Source organism: Pinus tabuliformis, chromosome 3_2 (genome assembly GCF_031772625.1).
Source record: "Pinus tabuliformis cultivar Carrire ecotype Pingquan chromosome 3_2, CPIR1, whole genome shotgun sequence".
NCBI lineage: Eukaryota > Viridiplantae > Streptophyta > Pinopsida > Pinales > Pinaceae > Pinus > Pinus tabuliformis.
The window spans coordinates 813751612-813757802 of NC_142302.1; the positions used below are offsets into that span (position 1 = coordinate 813751612).

The 6191-nt window shown below is 33.2% G+C and overlaps 2 pseudogenes; one reads left to right on the top strand and one right to left on the bottom strand.

The window, feature by feature from the left end:
• The first annotated feature begins 4266 nt into the window (after window positions 1–4266).
• Window positions 4267–5338, top strand: LOC149183104 (uncharacterized; annotated as a pseudogene).
• A 106-nt stretch (window positions 5339–5444) lies between these two features.
• On the bottom strand, window positions 5445–5873 carry LOC149183105 (uncharacterized protein At4g15970 pseudogene; annotated as a pseudogene).
• Between the last annotated feature and the right edge of the window lie 318 nt (window positions 5874–6191).

Sequence of the window (6191 nt, forward strand, 5' to 3'; positions counted from 1 at the left end):
TAACATCATCAATGACTAGTTCATTTTCTTCTTCACTTTGTCTTTCAACATTTTCAATCTCATCATCAATGTTATGTGGAAAATATCTCTTTATTTACATTGCAAAATATCTTTTAAATTAGTTCATCAAATAAAAATAAAAATTGCACAATACACTATTCAATTTCAAATATCATTTATAATATATACATTTACATACCTGGTTCAACTTCTTATTGAGATTGATTTCCCCTTTCGATATTTAAGTGGTCTTTGTTGGGCTGCCAAATTAACATCAATTTTCACTCCATTTTCACCTTTATCCTCATTTTGTCACCTCATTTCATCATATTATCATTACGTAACCCTATATTTCCATTACCATATGAGTTTATATTTTAATTTTCCAAAGTTATTAATTTCATGTATTTAGAGTGAATTTATGATTAAAAGTTAGAGAAATAACATGTATTTTCTTATACCTAAAAGTGGCTTGAGTTTGATGACATGTGTAGATCATTTGGAAGTTTCCAAGGCACCCTTATGTGGCCTCCCAAGATCAAATTCGAATTTCAACTCAAGAGATGGACCATATTCCAAGGAGAAAGATCATGGATATTTTGATGTGTCATGCGATTTGTATCTAGTATTTAGGGATAAGTTGATACAAGTATGGGTCTAGTAGATATTTAAGGGATCTACATTTATTGACTAGATATCCCTAATTCATGTATAAATAAGAGGAGCGTCCTCCAAAGGAAAGGAGGAGGGAGAGAAAACAATTATTAGTTATTCATTAGCACCAAATTTATGATTGTTCATTCAACATGAATAATATCATTTTCTCCAAATCATGAGTTATGAGTGTTGTTTGATTCTTAAGGTGTGATAGTTGTTCATGTGTGCTCATTGAGGACTGGAAGGATCCCCATACTGAGATAAGTGCACTTTGTTGTAGAATAATGTTGTGAATATACTAATTTTAATTATGATGTTCATCTTATTTCTTTGTTGTAAATACTTGTAGATAATTTCAATATGAATTCATTTTATGGCCATGTTTTGTTGTGTGAAGGTTGATCTCCTTTCAGTGGCTATTTTTGATGTGAGAAGGACAACCAGGAACTCCTAAGTTAGGAGTCTCTTCTCCATAAGCTAGATTAAATTGAAATAAGATTTACATTCTCATATGCTTTCCTAGATTACATTTATGTGAATATTGATTCCCTTTCAATATATAGTTTTTATGTGAGAAAGGCAATCAAGACCTCCTAAGTTAGGAGACTCTTCTCCATAAGCTAAGAATTGAATTGAAAACAATATTTACTTGCTTTCATTTACGTGCTTTCTTTCTTGCTTTCTTAGGTGTTTGGTAATGTTATTATAGGAAGATTGTAGAAGGACAATCAGAACTCTTTAACAAGAGACTCTTCTCTATCTTCTAAAGTAAAATAATTCCATTAATCAAACATTTTTATGCTTTTATAAAATAGATCTGATAGTTTAGATTTGTAATATGCATTTCCATTTTAAACAAACTTCCTACACCTGTTTCATCTGAGGTCCCATATATTTTGGTTTTCTTCTAAGTTTACGATACCCCGGATTGATAAATTAAATGACATGGATTTAGCAGACAACTAAATCGCCCAACATTTTGGCGCCGTTGTTGGGGAAGCAAACTTAGATGTAAGCTAGTTAAGAAGATTGTTTAGGAAGAATTTGTATGTAGGATCATTTAGGGTTAGTTGCATTTAGGAATTTTCATTTAAGTTTATTATCATATAGAAAACATAGAAATACAATACAAATAAAAGACCCCCATTCACTAAAAAAAAAAACACACAATAAAAACGATGAGTATAAGTTTGGAACAACTCGCTCAGATCCTAGCAAGTATTAGGATCTCCTCTTCTTGCGAAGAAGAGATCTTGACAGCTGCCAAAAGCTTAACTACTTCTTTAGAAGAAAACAATGAATTAACATTTGAAGAATCATCCTGTATATCTGGCGATGAGCAATTATTTGAACAGGAGAATGAGGAGGACGAAGAGAAGTTGCAGCATGATCTGAATCAGAGTGGAAATCACGCCTATGAAAGCCTTATCGACAAGTGGTTTTGATGGTTTCAAACAAGTACGAGGTTAGATCGATTTTTATTTTATTTCATTAGATCATACTCACAAAAACTAGAGTCAATCATCCTTGTATACTTTCATTTTAAAATTGCGAAATTGGAAATGAATATATTTTTACTACTATTGCGTGAATGGTTACACTGGAAATTTAATTATACGTAATAGTTTGTAATTTTCAATTAGCATAGAGTAGGTAGGATCATATTTTATGTTTCGAATAAGTATGCTCTCCTCTTGCGCTTTCAAACGATCTCGAGGATCAGGAAGTAGAATGTTTATAAATGTTTTCAGGGTTTGCAATATAGTTGTCTCCATTTGCTAAAAAAATTTCATCCTAAATCAATAAATTTTCCATATTGTTTTAGGATTAGAATAAAATTTAAATTCTTAAAAAAATGATTTTAAACAATATAAAAATTAGAATAAATTCAATTTAAAAAAAAAAAAAAGTTTGATTTTAACATGAAAATTCTTAGCAATAAATTTAATTTCTTTTTATTTTTATTTATTTATTTTCGTAGTAACAAACAAATTAGGGATAGAATTTATTTTATTTTTTTAGTTAAAAAAAAAATTGGTTTACTAATTTAAAAAAAAACAAAACAAATCAATTTTATTTTTTTTAGTTAGAAAAAACATTAGAAAATAAATCAAATTAAAAAAAAAAAAAAAAAAATTCTTAATAATAATACAAAACAATAAAAAATTAATTTTCTTTTTAGAGATTTTAATTTAAAAAAAAAAAAACAAAAAAAAAACAACAACATAAAATTAAAAAATTAAGTATAGGATTAAATTCATTTTCTTGTAGTTTTTTTTTAACATAAAAAATAAAACATTTTTTGTTTTTTAGTTAAAAAATAAAAAAATAATAATAATAATAATAATACAGAGCCAGGAATCACTATGAACAACAATCAGTGATAGCCAATCTTTTTCTTGCATTCCATCTCTTGCAAAGTTTATTCCCAAAGCCGGCTCGGGAAGTTCAGGAGGCACTTCCCATGTTTCATTTGGAAATCCATAAAGACATAGATTGTCCTTATCTAGATCACATTGTTGATAAAACTCCTCCACATCCATAGTGAGGGCTTTGATCAAGCCAGCTCAACGTGCTTTGAAATCTTTAAAAACGTCATCGACAGTGCGCCGAATGAAACCACCGCCTTCCATTTTTCTTGTCGATACTTTGCAAACACTAACGAGGCGTTTCTGGCCCTAAATTTCTTCTGCAAGAAAATAAGAGAATGATACACGAGCAGTCCAAGCTTCGAATTGCAAAAGCGCATCGTCCGGCAACTACAAGCTGTGAATTCACAGGTGGCAATATGAGAACAGATCAATCATGGCCGACAAGAAGAGATAACAAACCCTTTCCCTTGCAATCCCTTCTCACACCTATATGTCGAACAGATCACCTGGTTCATGCAAACACGGGTTAGCAAATGGAGCAGCAGTGTTGCTGCAACAACTCTTAGAGCTGGAGAGAAGAGGAGCAGAATGTTGGCGGAGGCGAAACTCAATTTTATGGAATAAAACAAGGTATTCGATGTTGCTTATCCACCGCCATCTCCAAGACAACTCAATGCTCTTGCCCAAACGGATCTTGATATCTTTATTAATTGTGGGAAAATTTGATTTAACTGTTGGCTATTATCATGAGATAATGCGCTATTATCATGTTCCAAAAATAAAAATAAACACCTCCACCGACAGGGAAAGCCACTATTATCGTTATTGTTATAACCGATCACTATAGAGGGGCATTTTTTCTAGGCTTCTCTGGCCCAGGGTGGATGAATTTGCAGGAGTTCATTTGATCGATTTGGCGGCGCAATTATCAATCCTACTGTGATCGGGAGAACGCCAGCCAAAATAACTGGAAATCGGTCATGATATCTCCAAGATTTTCTGGAGCCGAAGTTGGCCCAAGGTAGGATGTCTTGATGTCAGTAGGAATTCAGTCTCGCATGGGTCAGAAACAAACATAAATATTTATTTAATTAAATATAAGAAAGACTGGTTTAGCTTTGTTACCTAAAATCTCCACTTATTTTTGGAGCACCATTGTCAACACCGGTGAATAGCCCGCATCTCCGTCATTTAGTAGTAGAACTGCAGTTTCAAAACTTGGTTAAACTAAACCGGTTATCTTAGATGAAAGCCTTCGTGCTGTCACTGAAGCAGATCTGATGAAGGCTGGAAGTTTTCCCAAGCAAGCATCGTATGTAGTAGCATCTCCTGATCCTTTATGGCGAGTAAAGGCTCCACTGTTCCTCTTATGGGGATTCATTTGTTTAAAGATTGGCATGGACTCCGTCATGAGGATTGATGCAAAACTGCGCTATGAATTTCTACATGAAGCATTTTTGTATTATAATCCACTTTTCCTTGTGGCTATGATGATATGGCTTTGGGGAGTCAACATATGGGTATTTTCACAATCATCTGTGAATCATTCAAGAAAATTTGATCTTGACCATAATCATCTAACACAGAGAGAAATATGGAAGTCTGCTACGTGGATAATGATAGCTGTACCAACAAGTATGACAACATTCTTATATTTTTACTCTCATGGAGAAAGTGATCTGGCAAAATGTCAGCCAGTGATCCTTTACTTTCTTCTTGGATTTATTCTGGTATTTCCTTATGATGTGTTTTACATGTCATCTCGTTATTTCTTCTTGAGGACTCTTTGGCGACTTACCTTTCCTTTACATCCAATCACCTTTGCATATTTATTTTTGGTTGATGTTCTTACTTCAATGTCAAAGGTGCTGTCAGATTTGGAGCGCTCTGTTTGTAGAATGGTGAATGGATAAACTGCAATTGGTGCACTGGATCTAGATGGTGTATGTGGAAATCGCTCATTTGTGATTCCTTGCATCCTTGCTTTTCCTTATGTTTGCCGCTTTTTCCAGTGTCCTTGGCAATACAAGGATACTGGAGAAAAATCTTGCCTCTTGAATGCTTTGAAATATGCTACGTCATTCCCTGTTATTTTCCTTTCAGCACTCAAATATCATATGGTGCCGGAAATGTGGACTGCCACTAACAACCGAGGCAGCAAGGCTGGATTGGAACAACTATGGCTGAACACTCTGTTGGCCATGATCAGTGAACAATTTGACGAAGGCGATGAAATTTGTGGTGCTGTGACTAGTATGAGAGCTAGACAAGACAAAAATTTCCATGTGGACCAGAACTTCCACCAATGAAGCCGCCCAAATGTCAATTGCAACCATGAGGACAGGAGGACACTGTTATAAGAGTTAAGTCTCATTTAGAAAAAATACGCTGGCATTAAGTGGCATTAATACGTTATCAACTATGCTTCGCCTTCAGGCCTCTACAACAATTTGCGTGCATGGTGTAAACATCGTTCAAGTCTTGGCTCCTCTCGCAGAAACCCCCAAAGTATTTGGTGTCCAGGAAAATAAATTTGATTCTCCTTCGAGCAAATCCCCTTCTGCGCTTCAGAATATTTAAGACATCCTGCTCTTTCCGGCCCAGGAAAAAGCGCCTTGACAGGTACCAGTATCTGTAGAAATTGATGGTTCGTTCATTGGAGCGCACGTACATGAACCCTGTGTTGGCTGAGTTCTTCAAATCAAAAGGGTTACCATTGTATATGTCACATGTCATCTGGATGTCTGCATGTTCCACCAGCTTCTCCAAGGGATTTCGCAGCCACAAAATGTCAGCGTCCTGCAGATCAAAATAAAGCAAACCCCACAGGAATAAATTTCCCATAATTAAAAAAAAAAAAAAAAAATCAAAACAATGAAAAACATTTTTTTAGATTTGATTTAATTATGTTTTATTTATTTCTAGTTTTTTTAATAACCATACAAAATAAATATTAGTTAAAAAAAAAAAATTAAAACAATTCAAAATGAAAAAAAAAAATCAAAACAATGCAAAACATTTATTTTATTTTATTTTTATTTTAATAACAATCTAAGACAAATTTTAATTTTAACAAAACCATTAAAAAAAAATTAAGACAATTAAAAAAAACAAATAAAAAAATCAAAGAAATTAAAAAATATATCAAAAAAAAAAAACATT